The sequence below is a fragment of the Salmo salar genome, chromosome ssa05, assembly GCF_905237065.1.
Source record: "Salmo salar chromosome ssa05, Ssal_v3.1, whole genome shotgun sequence".
NCBI classification, from domain to species: domain Eukaryota; kingdom Metazoa; phylum Chordata; class Actinopteri; order Salmoniformes; family Salmonidae; genus Salmo; species Salmo salar.
In genome coordinates, this window is record NC_059446.1 from 24,111,024 (window position 1) to 24,133,583 (window position 22,560).

At 43.9% G+C, this 22,560-nt stretch overlaps 1 protein-coding gene across 5 annotated transcripts in view; it reads left to right on the forward strand.

Annotated features, from left to right (window-relative positions):
- The window catches only part of diaph2 (diaphanous-related formin 2), a 759,144-nt gene that overhangs the window by 645,288 nt on the left and 91,296 nt on the right, over positions 1–22,560 (forward strand). The window lies entirely within an intron of this gene.

The following is a 22,560-nucleotide window of genomic DNA, read 5'->3' on the forward strand; positions in this document are numbered from 1 at the left end:
GTGTGTTTGAGAGAGTGTATATGTGTGTGTGCGTGTGCGCACAATTGTGTGTGTGTGTTGAGGGGTGTGTAGCGTGTGTGAGGGTTGAAGCACTGAACTGTACCTCACATTGAGTCTAACTGCAGGGGGTGGGAGATGCATCTTTATCACTGAGAAGAAATCACATGCTTCGCGTGTGTTTTATCCTGTCTCTATTTAATAGCAAACAACAGTGTGGTATAGCATCCATATTCATATGTTTTGTTCAATATTCATATATGTATTATTGATATCGATGTTATGATGATTGCTAATAATAGTAGTCATAGTAGTAGGCAAATAGTTACAGTACTAATACTACAGTATTAGTCATTGTAGTACAGAAAATTGTATTTTCAGATAGCTATGTAAAAAAAAAAAAGTATATTTGAACCAAGGTATAAGTAGTACTATTTGTAGTTATAGTCATCACCCTAGTAGTACCAGTAGAAATAGTCACAGTTACATCAAAGCCTGGCAGTTCCTGTGTGAATCCCTATTATGTCATTGTGTTCGTCACTGTGGTGGCTGTTGGGTGTAGCTCAGCTCTGTGGGGTGACGGGCAAAGAGCTGGCCGCCTGCCGCCAGTGACGTGGTGATGTAGGGATCTCAAGTCCACTGGCTTTGTAGAGCAGACAGTTGATAGGACATGCACATCACACAGAATCACACATACATTCATGAGGAGGCCCTTTTTTTCACCACACTAGTCACATGCTATTAAAACATTTAACAACCCTGGATGGCTAACATGGAGTTACAATTTTTATTCAGACTTTTTCAAACATAGAAATGGAAGAGAAATGAGAGGATAATCATTTTGAAATGTTCACAACCGTAAAACTTCAAGTGAGACATTTATTATAGTTACAGGAAGTTTAAGAGAGATTTGTTGGAAGTTATTTCCCCCAACTTCCTGGTTTCGATTTGGACTTGGATTACTTTCTCTCTCCGACTCTGTCCCAGCCGGGTTGTTTATAGCTTATCGTTTTGACCGACTGCCTTTTTATCTTTCTCATAAACAGTGTAATGGTGGTGAAAACGCTATTGATTATTTCAGACGGCACAGTTATTCAGACATGGCAAATAGCAATAGAGATCTCTGTGCCCTATTACTGAAATGACATTGAGACAGGCAGAATGTTGTGCCTAGAGGCCTTGGGGGGCTGGGAACCAGTCAGCGTGGTCTTTTTTGTTATTTTCTGACAAACACACTGGGATTTTTTACAATCCACCAGTTTCAAATGTCACAGCTAGCCGAGGACCTTTCTGTAGCTCTGCTGTGTTCAGCAATGTGACAAGCCGCTCCAAGTCACTCTCCATCACACACTGCTGCTCTAACTCTCTGCCAGATAATTGATGCATGCAACTTTTTCAAGCAGAGAACTCTTTGAAAGCTTCATTTTTAATAATCCAGAATGGCTGTCTTCTGAAGATGCCTGGGAAGACTATCCCTCTCTCTTTTCTCTCTACTGTCTCTCTACTGTCTCTCTACTCTCTCTCTCTCTACTCTCTCTCTCTTCTCTCTCTCTTTCTTGCTCTCTCTCTCATTCCCGTTCTCTCTGCCTCTGTCTGTTTCTCTCTGTTTCTCTCTTTCTCCCTTCCTCCCAGCTCTGTCCCTCCCCCTCTCCCTTACCCTCTCTTTATGTGTCTAAGCAGATGGAGGAAAGTAGGTGTGATATTAAATATTTCTGCCGGAGCAGATTTGGATCTCTGTTTCAGTTGGAAGACACCATAATACGTTGGGGGATGAATAAAACATGACAAGGACACGGACTGGTAGCCTGGAGCCTAAGAGATAGCATGGATACTCTGCCATCCCAGTCACCCGACTCCTGGTCTCTCCCGACTTTGTGTCTGATCATCCAGAAGTAGGAATTCTGAATTCTGAGCCTTTCAAGTTTCAAGGACGATGATACCTACAAGCTTTATATCATTGGCAGTTGGTGGTTCTGAAATCAATAAGCCAATACGATTTAATCAAAGTCGACTCGTCCCCCTTAGAAATGTTCTTTTGTCATATTTTGTACCCTGACTAGGTAATTTTTGTGAAGTACAAGAAGGGGAATGACAGTTGGATGATTTTTTTACCCTGTCTAAATGGGACTATGAACAGCAAACTCAGCTTGATGGGGGTTAAAGGTTAGGGTTTCTCTGTCTTTTGTCTCTTGTGAGTAGTCTCTGCTTCGACTCAGTTTCTCTCTTTAGCTCTCTGTTCAGAACACAGATGTCGGTCTATCCAGTATTTTTCCATTGTATTCTTCATAATTGTTTCTACCCTGCTGGCTAGTATCAGCCTTCCTCTCCTACAGATGACAGCCTTGGGTGTGAGAGGCTCCTCGGCTAGCCTTGCTATCCACACTCATCACCAGCAGGCCTCATTGACGGCACTGTTGAAAAATTCTATGTGTACTTCAACAGTTTGCTGGAGTTAGTAAGTTGGATGCCTTACATCCATATTTTATGGCCCGGCATCAGACATGTTTTAATAAAAAGTTGGGGAAGATAAGGCAGTGTATGGTTTCTGAGGCAGATAATATTTTATTCTTCAAAACCATTTACCAATCATATCCAACCATTTTCAGCATTAATGTTGCATGGGTGGGCCGGTTATGGAGCTAGAATAGATCTCTACGTTTGATATAACACATTCTCTTGGACATGTATTTCATTCCAAATAATACTTTGTGATAATACATGTACACTTTCAACACCTTTATTGCAGGCAAATATCTTCACAGCCAGCTGGCACGAACATATGGCCATTATTTTCCTGGAATGACATACATGTAAATTAAGCTTTTCGATATATATTTTCTATGGATTTATGCATTCATTCATTCCAAAATTTGATGGATCATACCATAGTGTTTAATGTAATTTCAAGGGGCTATTTTGGTAAAGAGATAGATTTAAGTCATTTTGCAAATGAAGAACTAATCCTCTTCACATGCAAATGATTAACAATGAAATGCATATTTAATGACAATTTAATAAATTTAGCTTTAAAAGGATGGTGGTGGTGGTAGGGTGGGGGGAGAGGCTGATCGACAAATGCTTTTAGGAAATGGCACACGAGTGAAACTTGAGAATATGCCCTTTTGTGAGTTCAGTCAGCGAGTACTTCCTGGAACGCCCGTGATTGATGCGCGAGACAAGGGTCGGGCTAAATCTGTTTTCGTTGTGAAGTATTAGAAATACTAATATGGGAAATTGCTTATGAAATCATTACGTGCTTCTCTCCATTTGTTTTAATTTGCCCTAAGTGGATTCCCATATTCTCTTGGACTAACCAGATGTTCAGCATTCAACCCAAATTGCTTTACCCCGGCTGCAAGTGAACGGGTGAGCCAACGCTGCTGTAAAATAGAGCCTAGATCTGCCGTAATCCTTCTGTCTCTAATAGGAAAAGATGTTTCATCCCAGCAGGGTATTTATTAGGCCGGCAGATATGAAACAATGTCACAGAGAGTGTTCAGACACAGCCTGTAGAGCGGGAAGGAGGGCGAGGGAGAAAGAGAGAGAGGAGGGCAGGAAGAGAGAAGGGTGGAGGGAGGGAGGGAGGGAGGGAGGGAGGGAGGGAGGGAGGGAGGGAGGGAGGGAGGGAGGGAGGGAGGGAGGGAGGGAGGGAGGGAAAACACAAAGGTTGGCCACGGAAATGACTGGACTGGACATTCTAATGGGGAAAACAAAAAGGTCTATTGAAGTTAAAACACACTTTATTTAGAAGTTGAATATCATTGATGTTTTAACCATCAGAGAGAGTAGGGGAGTGGAAAAGTGGGCATTGGTGACACCCGTGCCCGGCTGGCATCAGACAGGGTCAGTGTCCTGGTCTCAGCCAGTGTCCGTGCCCACACGTGGATGTGTCCCCCCAGTCAAATCCACTTATGTCTGAATGGGGCCTGGAAGCACATATTACTCTGCTTTGAGCACAATGTGACATGGCATAGGGGACACACTGGAACAATTCAACAAGTTAAAAAGTCATTTGAACATGTTTCATAATAACAAAGCAGATATCTGCTAGTAAATGCAAAGCCTAGTCAGATTGAATTTACATTTCACATGAATCACAACACACTTTATTTAAAAAGTATTAAAAGAATGACCACCTTAATTTGATATGTTCATTCTCCTGTTTGGTCTGTATGTTATCTTACATTATATAGTATTATGACATACAGCACCTTCAGAAAATATTCATACCCCTTGACTTATTTCACATTTGTTGTCTTACAGCCTGAATTTAAATGGATTACGTTTATAATTTTTTCTCACCCATCTACACACAATACCTCATAATGACAGTGTTTTTTAAAATGTTTGTACATTTATTGAAAATGAAGTATCTAATTTAAATACAGTACCAGTCAAAAGTTTGGACACTCCATCTCATTCAAGGGTTTTTCTTTATTTTTACTATTTTCTACATTGTAGAATAATAGTGAAGACATCACAATTAAGGCAGCCCCCGAACCTCTCTGATTCAGAGGGGTTGGGTTAAATGCGGAAGACACATTTCAGTTGAATACATTCAGTTGGACAGCTGACTAGCTATCCCTCTTTGCCTTTCCTTTCCTCCTGCATGCTTCATATGCGTCTCACAAAGTCATGGCGGTTGGAACCAAAAATCAAAAATTTGGACTCATCAGACCAAAGGACAGATTTCCACCGGTCTAATGTCCATTGCTCGTGTTTCTTAGCCCATCAAGTCTCTTCTTCTTATTGGTGTCCTTTTCTAGTGGTTTCTTTGCAGCAATTCAACCACGATTCACGCAGTCTCCTCTGAACAGTTGACGTTAAGATGCGTCTGTTACTTGAACTCTGTGAAGCATTTATTTGGGCTGCAATCTGAGGTGCAGTTAATTGCTGATTTCTGAGGCTGGTAACTCTAATGAACTTGTTCTCTGGAACAGAGGTAATTCTGCGTCTTCCTTTCCTGTGGCGGTCCTCATGAGAGCCAGTTTCATCATAGCGCTTGATGGTTTTTGCGACTGCACTTGAAGGAACTTTCAAAGTTCTTGAAATGTTCCGCATTGACTGACCTTCATGTCTTAAAGTAATGATGGACTATCGTTTCTCTTTGCTTATTTGAGCTGTTCTTGCCATAATATGGACTTAGCCCTATTTGGTAAAATACCATCTTCTGTACACCACCCCTACATTCCATATGTGTTATTTCATAGTGTTGATATCTTCAGTATTATTCTGCAATGTAGAAAATAGTAAAAATAAAGAAAAACCCTGGAATGACTAGGTGTGTCCAAACTTTTGACTGGTACTGTCAGTATTCACACCCCTGAGTCAATGCATGTTAGAATCACCTTGGGCAGTGATTACTACAACTGTGAATCTTTCTGGGTAAGCCTCTGAGAGCTTTGCACGCCTGAATTGTGCAATATTAATTCTTCAAGCTCTGTCAAGTTGGTTGTTGATCATTGCTAGACAGCCATTTTCAAGTATTGCCATAGATTTTCAAGACTCTAAGTTCAAACTGTAACTAGGCCAGGAACATTCAATGTTGTCTTGGTAAGCAACTCTAGTGTATATTTGCCCTTGTGTTTTAGGTTATTGGCCTGCCTAAAGGTGAATTTGTTTCCCAGTGTCTGTTGGAAAACTTGAACTATGCTTGTGTTGGATTTGCCCCTAACATAGCATTTTGTATTCAGGACATAAAGTACATTTCTTTGCCAGTTTTTTTGCAGTTTTACTTTAGTGCCTTATTGCAAACAGGATGCATGTTTTGGAATATTTTTCTGCACATGTTTCCTTCTTTTCATTCTGTCATTTACGTGAGTATTGTGGCGTAACTACAATGTTGTTGATCCATCCTTAGTTTTCTCCTATCACAGCAATTAAACTCTGGAACTGTTTAAAGTCACCATTGGCCTCATGGGGAAATCCCTGAGCGGTTTCCTTTCTCTCGCAACTGAGTTAGGAAGGATGGATGTATCTTTGTAGTGACTCGGTGTATTGATACACCATCCAAAGTGTAATTAATAACTTCACCCTGCTCAAAAGGATATTCAATGTCTGTTTTAAAACATATATATTTATTATCTACCAATAGGTGCCCTTCTTTGAGAGGTATTTGTGGTTGAATACTTATTGACTCAAGACATTTCAGGTTTTCATTTGTTAGTAATTTGTAAAAAATTCTAAAAACATAATTCCACTTTGACATCATGGGGTATTGTGTGTAGGCTAGTGAAACAAAATTCAGGCTGTAACATAACAAAATGTGGGAAAGGTCAAGGGGTGTGAATACTTTCTGAAGGCACTGTATAAGTAATATGCACTGAGAATGGGAATAGAAAACGTTATTGTTGGTTAAATAGATAAACATTTTGAAGACATATGAAGTGAATTATGGAACATAAGACATACAGTGGCTTGCGAAAGTATTTCACCCCCTTGGAATTTTTCCTATTTTGTTTCCTTACAACTATTCACCCCTCCCCCCCAAAGTCAATACTTTGTAGAGCCACCTTTTGCAGCAATTGCAGTTGCAAGTCTCTTGGGGTATGTATCTATAAGCTTGGCACATCTAGCCACTGTGGTTTTTGACCATTCTTCAAGGCAAAACTGCTCCAGCTCCTTCAAGTTGGATGGGTTCCACTGGTGTACAGCAATCTTTAAGTCATACCACAGATTCTCAATTGGATTGAGGTCTGGACTTTGACTAGGCCATTCCAAGACATTTAAATGTTTCCCCTTAAACCACTTGAGTGTTGCTTTAGCAGTATGCTTAGGGTCATTGTCCTACTGGAAGGTGAACCTCCATCCCAGTCTCAAATCTCTTGAAGACTGAAACAGGTTTCCCTCAAGAATTTCCCTGTATTTAGCGCCATCCATCATTCCTTAAATTCTGATCAGTTTCCCAGTACCTGCCGATGAAAAACATCCTGACAGCATGATGCTGCCGACAGCATGATTCACTGTGGGGATGGTGTTCTCAGGGTGATGAGAGGTGTTGGGTTTGCGCCAGACATAGTGTTTTCCTTGATGGCCAAAAAGCTCAATTTTAGTCTCATCTGACCAGAGTACCTTCCATATGTCTGGGGAGTCTCCCACATGCCTTTTGGCGAGCACCAAACGTGTTTGCTTATTTCTTTCTTAAGCAATGTCTTTTTTCTGGCCACTCTTCCATAAAGCCCAGCTTTGTGGAGTCTACTGCTTAAAGTAGTCCTATGGACAGATTCTCCAATCTCCGCTGTGGAGCTTTGCAGCTCCTTCAGTGTTATCTTTGGTGTCTTTGTTGCCTCTCTGATCAATGCCCTCCTTGCCTGGTCCATGAGTTTTGGTGGGCAGCCCTCTCTTGGCAGGTTTGTTGTGGTGCCATATTCTTTACATTTTTTAATAATGGATTTACTGGTGCTCCGTGGGATGTTCAAAGTTTCGGATATTTTTTTATGACCAAACCCTGATCTGTACTTTTCCACAACTTTGTCCCTGACCTGTTTGGAGAGCTCCTTGGTCTTCATGGTGCCACTTGCTTGGTGGTGCCTCTTGCTTAGTGGTGTTACAAACTCTGGGGTCTTTCAGAATATGTGTATATATACTGAGATCATGTGACAGATAATTTGACACTTAGATTGCACACAGGTGGACTTTATTTAACTTATTATGTGACTTCTGAAGGTAATTGGTTGCACCAGATCTTATTTAGGGGCTTCATAGCAAAGGGGGTGAATACATATGCACGCACCACTTTTCCTTTTTTATTTTTTTTATTTTTTTTTTGAAACAAGTTATTTTTTTTTCATTTCACTTCACCAATTTTGACTATTTTGTGTATGTCCATTACATGAAATCCATATAAAAATCAATTTAAATTACAGGTTGTAATGGAACAAAATAGGAAAAACGTCAAGGGGGATGAATACTTTTGCAAGGCACTGTATTCTGGACTGAAAATCTTTTTGGTTACAACTTGCTACAATAACAATGGCTGCATGTTGTGTCATGTATTACAATGACCCACTTATGCCTAACTGCCTAGCTACCTAGCTACCTAGCTACTTAACTACCTAGCTACCTAACTGTCTAGTTGCTTGGCTACCTTGCACACAGTATTTGCTCAGCAGTTTTTTTGTTGTGTGATCATACTTAATTAAAAATATATATATTTATATAGCTCTACAGGGAATTAGGAGGACGAAAACAAACCACAGTTTTCAAACAAAACCAATAGTTCCCAAACTATTCCAGACATTTATAAAATTCTCCAATAGTCGGAGGCTCACAGATGATTTTTTCCTAATTCACTTTTACCTGCAAGTGAGCATTCCTCACAGTGCAAATTAAAATCCACTCATCCAGTCCAATACATTTTTGCAACAGCTTGCAGGCACTGGCAGAATTCAGTTTCATTCAATTCTCTTCTCTGGGGAAATGTCATCAACAATTGAGAGGGAGGCTTTGGCTTTTGGCTGAGGTGGTTTAGGCTATTCACTGATATCAATGTTTACTGTGTACCAGCTCAAGTGATGTTGAATTGAACCTTTCTCTTGTTCAATTCAGCGTTCAAAATAAGATGAACAACTGCTCGCCTTGACATAACAGCACACCATTTCCTTGAAATGGTTCTGGGTCTATTAGTAAAAGCAAGGTAGCAATCTCCCTAATCTCTCTAAGCGGCGTGGACACCGTGTTTACATATAGTCAGGGACTAAGTAAGTCGGGATGTTTTGAGTCTTTTCACCGGTTGTATAATGAGACGATTGTGTCATTTGCTTTTCATTTGTTATTTTATTATTAAAAGGCACTGTTCAAGATTGACTGAGTGCAACCATTTCAAAAGCATCACTTTTGATGATAGCCCATCTAGTAAGCTTGCTCAGTTCACTGGGCCTATTAGATTAAGGAAGAGGATGCCTCCGTGGCTCTGTAGAGAGAGAACAACTGTGAATGTTGACACCGATGGACACTAATGTCTATTTATGCATTCTCCCTGTCGGCTTTTCAGCTTGAAGAGACTACATGTCTCGAAGAAAAATAAGTGGGTGTCTTGCTTTTCACATAAAGTATATGTTACACCAGAAAGGTACAATAGACCACCGGTATTACAATAGACCACCGGTATTACAATAGACCACCGGTATTACAATAGACCACCGGTATTACAATAGACCACCGGTATTACAATAGACCACCGGTATTACAATAGAACGGTTATGGAAAAATCAGCAAAGAACCACCAGTGGCTTTGATATACATTTGTATAAATTTCTATTCTACTTATGCTGATTGTCCACATGTTACTATATAGTAGCATACCTCATCCACGTCGTTCTCAATCTCTATACCTTGCTAACAGGTTCAGGCTTGTGTCGTCTTGAATGCTGATTGTGCATATGTGCCAATCTCCATTAGCAATGCGTGCCATCCTCGGGGGAGCCGGAGATGTTTTTGCCGTTGCCAGGGCCGACAGTAACACAAGAGTGACAGAGCGGTGTCAGGGGGAAGTGGATTGATGGTGGTGTGTGACAGTGACAGCTAGCACGCGTTAGGGCTAGAGAGAGCATACCTGTATGTTCATTCCATGTGTTCATTCTCCTGTTTGGTCTGTATGTTAGCTTATATAGTATTATGACATACATATAATATGCACTGAGAATGGGAATAGATAACTTTATCGTTGGTTAAAGAGATAAACAGTACATTATTTTGAAGACATTTGAAGAGAATTATGGAACCTAAAGACATATTCTCAGCTGAAAAGCTTTCTGGTTGCAACATGCTACCTTAATGGCTGTACGTTGTGTCCTGTATTACATTGACCAACTACATGAACGGGACTACAGTGGAGAAGGTGGAAAGCTTAAAGTTCCTCGGCGTACACATCAGTGACGATCTGAAATGGTCCCCCCACACAGAAAATGTGGTGAAGAAGGCGCAACGGCGCCTCTTCAACCTCTGGAGGCTGAAGAAATGTGGCTTGGCCCCTGAAACCCTCACAAACTTTTACAGATGCACAATTGAGAGCATCCTGTTGGGCTGTACCACAGCCTGTACGGCAACTGCACCACCCACAACCGCAGGGCTCTCCAGAGGGTGGTGCGGTCTGCCCAACGCATCACCGGGGGCCACACTGCCTGCCCTCCAGGACACCTACAGCACCTGGTGTCACAGGAAGGCCAAAAAGATCATCAAGGACATCAACCACCCGAGCCATTGCCTGTTCACCCCGCTATCATCCAGAAGGCGAGGTCAGTACAGGTGGATCAAAGCTGGGACCGACAGACTGTAAAACAGCTTCTATCTTAAGGCCATCAGACTGTTAAATAGCCATCACTAGCTGGCTTCCATCCAGTTACGCAACCCTGCACCTTAGAGGCTGCTACCTATATACATAGACTTGGAATCACTGGCCACTTTACTAATGGAACACTAGTCACTTTAATAATGTTTAAATAATGTTTACATACTGCTTTACTCATCTCATATGTATATACTCTATTCTGTATGTTTTGTCAATGCCACTCTGATATTGCTCGATCTAATATTTATATATTTATTAATTCCATTATTTTACTTTTAGATTTGTGCTAATTGTTGTGAATTGATAGATACTACTGCACTGTTGGAGCTAGGAACACAAGCATTTCGCTACACCCGCAATAACATCTGCTAAATATGTGTATGTGAGTAATATTATTTATGCCTTACTGCCTAGCTTCCTAGCTGCCTAGCTGCCTAGCTACCTAGCTACCTAGCTGCCTAGCTACTTAGCTACCTAGCTGCCTAGCTACCTAGCTACTTAGCTGCCTAGCGCACAGTATTTGCTCAGCTGTTTCCTTGTTGTGTGATCATACTTGTATTTTTTATGAAATATTTGTGTTGCTATATAGGGAGTTAGGACGATGAAAACAAACCACAATTTTTCAAACAAAACCATTAGTTACCAAACTATTCCAGCCATTTATAAAATACTCAGATAGTTGGAGGCTCACAGATGCTTTTTTCCTAATTCACTTTTACCTGCAAGTGATCATTCTTCACAATGCAAATTAAAATCCACTCATCCAGTCCAATCCATTTTTGCAACAGCTTGCAGGCACTGGCAGAATTCAGTTTCATACAATTCTCTGCTCTGGGGGAATTTCGTCAACAATTGAGAGGGAGGCTTTGGCTTTTGGCTGAGGTGGTTTAGGCTATTCACTGATATCAATGTTTACTGTGTACCAGCTCAAGTGATGTTGAATCGAACCTCTCTCTTTTTCAATTCAGTTCAAAATAAGATGAACAACTGCTCGCCTAGACATAAAAGCACACCATTTCCTTAAAGAAAGACGATCCCAGGAAGATCATTGAGAGATAATAGACTGATCTTAGACATCCTGTATAGCTTTATATTATATTTTTAGGGGAAGGACAAAGTATAGCAGCTGGGAGATTAGACCTGGTGGAAAACTATGTTATCGGCTGAGACTGAGGTTATGTTGCAATGTCAGCTCTAGCATAGTGCTTATAGTTCCAAGACATTGCTTCATACTAATTTGTATGTTGGTGTGAATATTGGAAGAGATTTTTAGAGTATCCAGACTAATGAACAGGGACAAACGGCAATATGATTAGCATCAGTGTTTTCCATAGGGTGGGAGCTATTGTACATCTATACATCAACCTTATAATTATTATTGTATACATTTTTTGCAGTGGCGCACCGCTGCTACTAAGTGCATATAGGGGAAACACTGATGATATATGGCATCCAGCTCCGAGATTCCCGCTCCTGCATATTTAATCCATGAACTGTCTTTTAATTTAGAGATTATCATGACACTGATGTGTGTGCGTCTCCTTCTGTGAGTGTCTCTCTCTGTCTGTGTGAATACATTTGTTTGTGTGTGTGTGTGTGTGTGTGCACTAACAGTTAGTCAGTGTGTGTATGTGTGTGTCTCTGACTGTATGTGTGTGTGTATGTTGTTCCTCATTGGGGACGTGTGAAGAAAGGACCCTACCACATCTGCATACGATGTCCCATGCTTCCCTGTCACTTCTGCCTGTGTTATTAACGCCGGCTGTCAGCAAGGCAGCATCCTCTTTAAATAACACTACATTACATTCCAAAGCCGCAGGGATTCGGGGGACAGGCACGGGTAGGGAGCAAGCCATTCCTCATGCACGTGACGGATGGCATTGACTGCATCCCATATGGCTCTGGTCAAAGTAGTGCACTATATAGGGAGTAGGGGTCCATTTGGGAAGTAGCCATTGTGATTTTGTAATTACCTTGAAAGGCATCAACAAGGGCATTGGGCTTCATCGGGTTTATCTGCTGTAGCCTATCAACTTAATAAATAACGCCATATTAGATTGCGTTCGTATCATCTTGGAGGATCTGACTGTGCCCTAAGGCGGTGATTGGCTGTGTGTGTGAATGTGACTGTCTGTGACTGTCTCTGCTTCCCAAATGACACGTTATTACCTATATAGGGGAAAGGGTTCCATTGGGACGCACACTGTCTGTATCTGGGCCCCTAGAACCTCGACGGGGTGGAAAGAGAGTTGGCTGGCTTGTCTTACATAAACAATTGTCATGCAAGGATTTATTCCATCTGATTTAGTGTGAAATGTATTTCTGTCAGCCAAGGCGACACAATAAGCCACTACCTTATCAATGTTCTACCAGACTTACACGCCACGCATTGTTTTCAATGCATTTCTATCAAAATCATGTTTGACACAATGAGCCATCCAGATTGTGAAGAACCCAGAAACTCTTTGATTATGCGACGATAATTTTTTCATTGCCAGTTAATATTACCCCAGGGAACTATCTCCTCTTCTCCCCCTCTGAGTTTTTTGTCTGAGTCTGCTGTATCAAAATTTTTATTTTTTTTAATTAAGAAACGTTTGGTCTGTGTGTGGAGAGAGAGGCCTAATTAGTAGTAGTACTTTAGGCGTCTAATCATTTTCAATCTGTCTGACTTAATTTGGTCTGGTTTTCTCTCAGGTCAGAAAAATGGTTCTGAATGAGAGGATACAGTACAGAGAATGCCCCCCCCCCCCACGCCCCTGCCCCACCTGTGGGTTTGTCTATTATCCCTCATTGGTGACATATCCAGTACAATCCTCCTTCCTCGCGTAAACATATGGCGCCGGAAGAAAGAAGAAAGACAGAAACGCAACACAGTTAAATCATTACATTTCCTCATGCAGTCATGGCTGGTCCGTCTCCCTGATCAATTCAAGACACTTCACGATCTGGACCTCAGAGTCACTTTACAGTCAGTCAGACATAATTATGCTTACTACAAAGCCCATCCAAATTGCATTGTCAAATCCATTTACCCGCCACCAAAGTAGCTGACTACAAGAACGGGATTGGAGTCAGAGAAGATGGTATCTCACCGGAACGAAATGGAAGGCAAGGGATGAAGTGTGCCACTCAGAGAGAGAATGATGACAGGGAGATGTGTTCTGCATGGATGGCAGACAGCTATGGAAGTTGTACAGAGTTAACTCAACTCTCCCCCTGCCTCACAAACTTGCCTATACTATTGGACCTCTTCGTGCTGCTCACGTTGCCGTCGTCTACCGTGAGCTAGTGGATGCAGGGGCTATAATTAGGCAATAAGGCCAGAGGGGGGTGTGGTATATGGCCAATATACCACGGCTAAGGGCTGTTCTTTTGCACGGCGCAATGCTGAGTCCCTGGATACAGCCCTGAGCCGTGGTATATCGGCCATATACCACAAAGCCCTGAGGTGCCTTATTGCTATTATAAACTGGTTACCAACTTAATTAGAGCGGTAAACAATAAATGTTTTGTCATACCTGTGGTATACGGTCTGATATACCACGGCTGTCAGCCAATCAGCATTCAGGGCTCAAACCACCCTGTTTATAATGATATATATATATATGGTCATACATCGGCTTACTCAACAAACTGTCGACATTGACATTTTCAGTTAGTTGCCTATGTGGCAATTGAACGCACAACCCTGGTTTAGCCAGGACAATACTCTAACCCACTGATCCATTGGAACTACTCAACTACATGCTTGGCTGTGTTCATTAGGCACCACACAGTAGAAAACAGACTGAAACAGGGAGGCACTAGCTGGCTTTGCCAAATATAAGAAATTGTTATTGCTTTTCTCCATTGCAAATCGATCTATAACATTTTCCGTAGTGTGCCCTAATAAATATGAGCCCTTGTAAAGAAGGTTGGAGGCTGTAGTAGTAGAAGTAGTAGTGGTGCCTATCTATCCCCTTCGTTACATGTAGCTTTACTGGTTCTCTCCTACCCCAGCCTCACATGTGGCCTCGCTGCTGCTGCAGCCCACCGATCCAGATGGAAGGGGGTTTATTTCAGTTTTTGTTTGTTCACTTATTCATGCATCCAGCTATTCGGGGCATCACTGGGGCTTTCGTCTCCATGCCACAAATGCAAATCGCCGCGGTGGCTAATCCACTTTCATCTCCTTCCCTGCCGACATCCCTCTCTCATTCTTTCTCATCCCTCTCTCTCTCTGGTTCTGTGATAAGGGGCCATGTTGTGTCAAAGCCAGTGGAGACCTCACTAGGACCCTCCTCTTCCTCCTTTTGCCTCCACCCCTCCCTGGTCTTTGTCCTGACCCACTCCACCCTCCCTGGGCGCCCGACCCCCTGGCGCCATCCTGAGGCTTGTCAGCCTTGCACTCCTATTCGCATCAGACCAGGGAGGGATGTGGGAGCATCCCTAATTCGATTACGAAGGACATGAGTGGGTTTGCACATCAAGCTGTTCCAGTAAGACAGTTGAGAAGGATCTGCTGGAGGATCCATCTTCCTCATTAGACAGAAGAGACCTCCCACCACCCCTCCACTAAAGAGGGTCCTGTATTTTCTGCTCAAATATAGCACAAAAAGACACGAAACAGAAAGCTTCACTCTGTCAACAAAAAAAAACATCTTACACCAGGACACTTCACTTGACTAATCCATGAAAATAAATAGAAAAAGCAGCATTCAGATGTCTGCAATTATGTTATTTTAGGGACAAACAAACCTTTCAGCTTACGATTCAGTGTGACTTTGCTCAGTTTGGCCCTATAGTGTGAATCAGTCATCTGTGTATGTGTGCGTGGAAAGTTTTTCCCTGTGTCAAGCTTGGCTAGGAGAGAGGAGAGAGAGGGGAGCAGCTAACAGGTGTGGTGTGTGTCTGTCCTGTGGGTACCTACGTTCTCCCTGCCCTCTGTGGTAGTAATGTCATCGCTGGCTGAGTGTCTGGCTGACTGGCTATTATCTTGCTGACTGTCTGGTTGACTGTCTGGCAGGCTAGCTGACTGTCTGGCTAGCTGACTGTCTGGCTAGCTGACTGTCTGGCTAGCTGACTGTCTGGCTAGTTGGTGCCTTAGGAGCCACAGGAACTGGGGGAAGGAGAGACAGCTCAGTCAAACCTCTTCCTCCTTCATGAGAGAGAGAGTGAGAAAGCGAGAGTAAACAGAGACAAGAGAAGAGAGAGACACAAAGAGAGAGAAAGAAAGAGAGAGAGAGGTGCCGCCTATACACCTGGCCATAGAGCACACTCCCCTCCCTCCACCAAGAGGCTTTGTTCACGGCTAATGCACCAGGTTAATTATGCAGGTGACTGTGCAGCCCAACGGTTGGGCTAAAATGTGTTCAGAAACTATTCTGGGGAAGAAAAGAAAGGTAGTTGTTTTCATTTTCCATTCTTCTACTTATTTTCCATCGAGAGAGAGAGTGAGAGAGAACGAGAGAGATGGACAGAGAGACAGAGTGAGAGAGAAAGAGAGAGATGGACAGAGAGAGAGAAAGAGGGAGGGGGAGAATGGCAAGGTAGCGAGGGAGAGCAGTCTCCAGTAGGAGCAGCAGCGCTCTCCCTTCAGAGTGGTCTCAGCTCATCAAGCACAGGGCTGCAAGCTCTTATTGCAGCTCATTACAGTGCAAATGAGAGTAAGAGATCAGTCACTGAGAAGGCTGGAGCAGGGGAGACTGGAGAGGGCAGCAAAACACACACAGAATACAGAGACGCACGCACAGACACACACAGACACACAATACACACACACAGACACACAATACACACATGGGCGAATCATAGACAGACAGACAGACAGACAGACAGACAGACAGACAGACAGACAGACAGACAGACAGACAGACAGACAGACAGACAGACAGACAGACAGACAGACAGACAGACAGACAGACAGACAGACGAATCATAAACCACACACACACACACACACACACACACACACACACACACACACACACACAAGACAAGTATTCCCCCTTCCAACCGATGGATTTACACACTATCGGGTTAGCTAGGAGATTCACTTGTGTTCAAAAGAGAAAGGACTTGTTGGCTAACACCATCTTATTATCCATGTAATTATTTCATATTATTTTATGACATATAGTATAGATATATAATTATTATTGTTACATACTGAATTACCGTTAGTGATGTTTGTCACTGCAATGGCTACCAATAGAAATTGTGTTATCTATTGAATAATTTGAATCCTATGGGCGTTGGTCAAAAGTAGTGCACTAAATAAGGAATAGGGTGCCTTTTGGGACCCTATGTTTATTATGTACCACTACTTAGACCAGACAGAAACTCTCTGCTTAAATTCTGCTCGTTTTCCTCAGTTTTGGTCCCTTTCCTCCAGAGCTGTCGGCGGCTGCATGCGAGCCATCACAAATGTAGTTCTCCATCGATCCTTCTGTATTTTTTCCCCCCAACATGGAGGGAGATGACAGATAGCAAATTGAATTTATGAACAGCTTGTGTTGACACTGCTGCATAATGATAAGAATGCCATCCCTTTGGTGTTTAAGGAGGAGTGCATGGTGCCGAATACAGATTGAAACCAGACTGCATCCGTTTTCCTGGGGAAGATGGGAAGAAGACGGAGGGTGCCATTTGAGATTCAGACGAAGTTAACAGACATGTATCTGTTTGTACATGACAGATCCGCTTTTTATTTTCATCTTGCATCCACATGCAAATACTTGTTTTTTGATGAACTTGAAGATGCGTATTGGTGTACAGTCATATGTTCTATTTGTATTTGATGGAAGTAAACTGACAGTGGATGAAGTGGTATAGAGCTATTCTGTGGAGGTTTGTGTGATGTGTTAGGTATTAGAGGAGTCTGGCTGGCTGTCTAGTTTCTCCTCTAGCTAAATTGGCCGAGAGCAGGCACAGCCATAGGTCACACTGCATGGCTGACACCATTCTGTGCTGGAGCACACACATACATACACACACACACCACGCACACATGCACACCAAGCAGGCACACACACCCCACATAGGCACAAAGACACACTATCCTACACCAGACACACACACACACAGTTGTTTGAATTTCATTTTCCACTGTGGAGGCACTAGAACACCCTCTCTCTCTACACAGGCAGCGTTTTAACAACCACCTTACATCACTGCTATGGGAGACACTCCCCTGGACATAGAATACACAATGCATCAGCATTAGACCTGGGGCCTGTCACGTCTCCTGGCCCTCCTCTGTCTCCAGCTGAATGGCGTTGGGCGGGGGGAAATCACCAAAGCACAGAGGCTATGTCCCAAATGGCACCCTATTGCCTATATCTCTTTAGGCCCTTGTCAAAAGTACTGCATTATATAGGGAATAGGGTGCCATTTGGGACACAACCTGAGTCGCTTCAGCGGCTAATACAAGCATGGATGAAAGCCTCCACTGATGGCCATTGAAAGATCTTCTTTCTGTGGCTAACGCAGGGGAGCTAAGTGCTCTTTACCAAGATTTAGTATGGAGCCGGTCAATACCGGGCTGCTCTATCATTGTTCCGTCGATGACACCGGGACCTGCCTTTGGAAAACCTTCCAACCGCCAAACGGCTTAGTACATACATGGCACCGCTATGTTACCACAGGAGCGGAAATAGGAGATGGAAGAGGAGAGTAGATGGTAGACAAAAGGGAAGAGGAGAGGAGATGATAGACGACAGGGAAGGGGAGAGGAGATGATAGATGAGAGGAGATGGTAGACTAGAGGGAAGGGGAGAGGAGATGATAGATGAGAGGAGATGATAGAGGAGAGGAGATGATAGAGGAGATGATAGAGGAGATGATAGAGGAGAGGAGATGATAGACGAGAGGGAAGGGGAGAGGAGATGATAGACGAGAGAGAAGGGGAGAGGAGATGATAGACGAGAGGGAAGGGGAGAGGAGATGATAGACGAGAGGGAAGGGGAGAGGAGATGATAGACGAGAGGGAAGGGGAGAGGAGATGATAGAGGAGAGGGAAGGGGAGAGGAGATGATAGAGGAGAGATGATAGGGGAGAGGGAGGGAGAGAGGAGATGATAGAGGAGATGGTAGACGAGAGGGAAGGGGAGAGGAGAGGAGATGATAGAGGAGAGGGAAGAGGAGAGGAGATGATAGACGAGAGGGAAGGGGAGAGGAGATGATAGAGGAGAGGGAAGGGGAGAGAAGATGATAGAGGAGAGGGAAGGGGAGAGAAGATGATAGAGGAGAGGGAAGAAGAGAGGGAAGGGGAGAGTAGATGGTAGACAAAAGGGAAGAGGAGAGGAGATGATAGACGAGAGGGAAGGGGAGAGGAGATGATATAGGAGAGGGAAGGGGAGAGGAGATGATATAGGAGAGGGAAGGGGAGAGGAGATGATAGAGGAGAGGGAAGGGGAGAGGAGATGATAGAGGAGAGGAGAGGAGAGGAGATGGTAGACGAGAGGGAAGGGGAGAGGAGAGGAGATTATAGACGAGAGGGAAGGGGAGAGGAGAAGATAGAGGAGATGGTAGACGAGAGGGAAGGGGAGAGGAGATTAGAGAGGAGAGGAGATGGTAGAGGAGATGGTAGAGGAGAGGAGAGGAGATGGGAAAGGAGATGGTAGAGGAGATGGTAGAGGAGAGGAGAGGAGAGGAGATGGTAGATGAGAGGGAAGGGGAGAGGAGATGATAGATGAGAGGGGAGAGGAGATGATAGAGGAGAGGAGATGATAGAGGAGAGGAGATGATAGAGGAGAGGGAGGGGAGAGGAGATGATAGAAGAGAGGGAAAATGAGAGGGGAGAGGAGATGGTTGAAGAGAGGGGAGAGGAGATGGTAGAAGAGAGGGAAGAGGAGAGGAGATGGTAGGAGCGAGGGAAGGGTCAAGGAGATGGTTGAAGAGAGGGAAGAGGAGATGGTTGAAGAGAGGGGAGAGGAGATGATAGAGGAGAGGGAAGGGGAGAGGAGATGATAGAAGAGAGGGAAAATGAGAGGGGAGAGGAGATGGTAGAAGAGAGGGAAAATGAGAGGGGAGAGGAGATGGTAGAAGAGAGGGAAGAGGAGAGGAGAGGAGATGGTAGGAGCGAGGGAAGGAAGGGTCAAGGAGATGGTAGAAGAGAGGGAAGAGAAGAGGAGATGGTAAAAGAGAGGGAAGAGGAGAGGAGATGATAGAAGAGAGGGAAAATGAGAGGGGAGAGGAGATGGTAGAAGAGAGGGAAGAGGAGAGGAGATGGTAGGAGCGAGGGAAGGGTCAAGGAGATGGTAGAAGAGAGGGAAGAGGAGAGGGAATGCAAGAGGAGAGGGAAGGGGAAAGGGAAAGGGAAGAGGATGGTAGAAGAGAGGGAAGGGGAGAGGGAGGAGGAGAGGAGAGCAGGCACGGCCATAGGTCACACTGCATGGCTGACACCATTCTGTGCTGGAGCACACATATGCATCACACACACACACACACACACACACACACACACACACACACACACACACACACACACCACGCACATATGCACACATGCACACCACGCAGGCACACACACCCCACATAGGCACAAAGACACACTATAGGGGAGAGGGAAAATGAGAGGGGAGAGGAGATGGAAGGGGAGAGGAGATGGTAGAAGAGAGGGAAGAGGAGAGGGAAGGGAAGAGGAGAGGAGATGGTAGAAGAGGGGGTAGAGGAACGGGAATGGGAGCGGCATTGCTAGAGGAGAGGGAAGGAGAGAGGATGCTAGAGGAGAGAGCACCAGAGTTCTGGGATAGGCCACTGTCTGTGTCTCTAAACAGCACAGTACAGGACAGCACGTCTCAAACAGAACGATTCAGATGAAGATGAAGCAGCTTTTGGCCCTATATCTGGGTCATCTATCTTTAGCCCCATACTAATGAGTCAGTAGGCCCTCTCTTCATCATTGTGGTCCAGAACAGACATTATTTTAAACTGGGATCATTAGGGTGACTTATTGTAGCGCGCCGGACTACGCCATCCATCGTTTGCATACATGGCTGAACTGGCTTGTGGGTAATGTTTACGGCAAGAAGGGCCGGGGCTTCTTATTTCGCTTCTGGGCATCATGGCAGAGAAGAAATGTTTGCGCTGGCCGAAATCTAGAGATGACAGTTGCTTTTGGCAGCATTTTCAGCGAGCTGTGATCAGTCTTTTGTTTTTCCCGTCCTAACGTTCAAAGAGAAATGACAGTCGGGAAAATTGAATTTATCAACAGAACAAGTTGACACGGCGACATAATTAATTTGAGGAAATGCCACATATTCTCATTACCAGAGAAAAGCCAGTATTTTCTTTTTTGTCGTTCTCTGAGCAACACAACCTCCCAGTGAGAAATAAACACAACCAAAAGAAGAAAAGAGAGCCAAGAATAGAAACTCATCTTATGTAAATTCGCCACAAACAAACTCTTAATTTGCGCTAATTTCTTCTCTTGACTTGCTGGTCTCATTCCCTCTTCCTGAGGCCCTTCCCAAGGGCTACTTTGAAAACCAAAGTGTCTGTTCTCTCTTTCTGTGTGCTGTGTTTAAAGGCAGCCTAGATTAAATTAAGCTTAATTAGACCGGCTCGGAATAGAACTAAACAAAACAAAGCCCAAATAGCTAGCGCTTATCTTCAAATTGGCTAGTCTATACCTTTGTTAGTCTTGCTTATTGGTTTAAAGCGGGACATGCATTTCACCTGCTTTTCTCTGTAGAAACGAGATGGCCGATCTCTATCTAACAGCTATGACTCCGAGAACAGCACTGGCTCCCACTTTAATGTTTTTCCATATCTAGGCCAACCAGGACGTCTTGTGAGTTCAACATGAATGCAACACGTTACGTCCGGGCAGGTAAACATTTATCTACTGCACCTTGGCTCCTGAAAAACTTTTGGACAGCTCTTGCTTCAGTTTCCCTCTTCTCAGAGACCTAGACATCACAGGGGGCACTTGACAACTTTGATCAATTTGTCCTAGTTTTTGCTTAACTGTAGCCCAATTCATCATCCATAATGACCAAGGTTTGGGAGCTGGGCTGAGTAGACTGGGTTCAAGAGGGAGGATCGCAGACACAAAGAAGCAAAATGACTAAAATGGGAAACATGCTCCCCAGTGACCTGCTAGCGCTCCATTAACAATGTCCTATTGGACCGGCTAGACCTCGGCTCTGATGAAGGAAGCTCAGAGACGAGGCCCTGGCTTCTGAGAATCTCTTAACATCTCCAACTGTTCTCTGAACGCTTCCCCATCATACGTTAAATAAAATGTTTAAACAAAAATGTAAATTAAAAACTTGTGCATTTTAGATTATTTGAGAATCCCTTACGTCTAAATCCCCACAGCAAACTTTTCTCTTCATCTGACACATCGCCCACTTAGAAGACTACTGTTTTTTGCCCTGTTCTTGTTCCAGCTCCACCTGTCTCATTTTGAGCTGTAAAAACCCACTGCAAATATATTCTGCCTTTTCTCAATTAGCAAGTCTCGTCGATTGTGCGCTGGGGAAATACAGAAAAGCTAACCTTTATGCAAGAGGATCTGTCTTGAGAGGAAGAGATACACCACTCGAAGGAAATTGCTTTCCAAAATGGGTTAAGATGGGACAAAACTCTCTCCAGCAATGTAACACCTTGTCATGCACCTCAGGAGACAGCCCTGGGGTCCTCTAATGATCTTATCAAGGAATGGAAAGAGTGGAACATGGCTGGGCTTTTACACTCCACACTATGGGCACCTTCTTAAAAACATGAGGCAGCTGACATGGCACTACATGTACCTGTCTTCCCTACCTCCCATTGAGAGCTAGCATACCTGTCCTCCCTACCTCCCATTGAGAGCTAGCGTACCTGTCCTCCCTACCTCCCATTGAGAGCTAGCGTACCTGTCCTCCCTATCTCCCATTGAGAGCTAGCGTACCTGTCCTCCCTACCTCCCATTGAGAGCTAGCGTACCTGTCCTCTCTACCTCCCATTGAGAGCTAGCGTACCTGTCCTCCCAACCTCCCATTGAGAGCTAGCGTACCAGTCCTCTCTACCTCCTATTGAGAGCTAGCGTACCTGTCCTCCCTACCTCCCATTGAGAGCTAGCGTACCTGTCCTCTCTACCTCCCATTGAGAGCTAGTGTACCTGTCCTCCCTATCTCCCATTGAGAGCTAGTGTACCTGTCCTCCCAACCTCCCATTGAGAGCTAGCGTACCTGTCCTCCCTACCTCCCATTGAGAGCTAGTGTACCTGTCCTCGCTACCTCCCTCCCTCTGTCTCTGTAATGTATTTACTAGGGTGCACTATTACATGTTTTAATTAGGGGGATA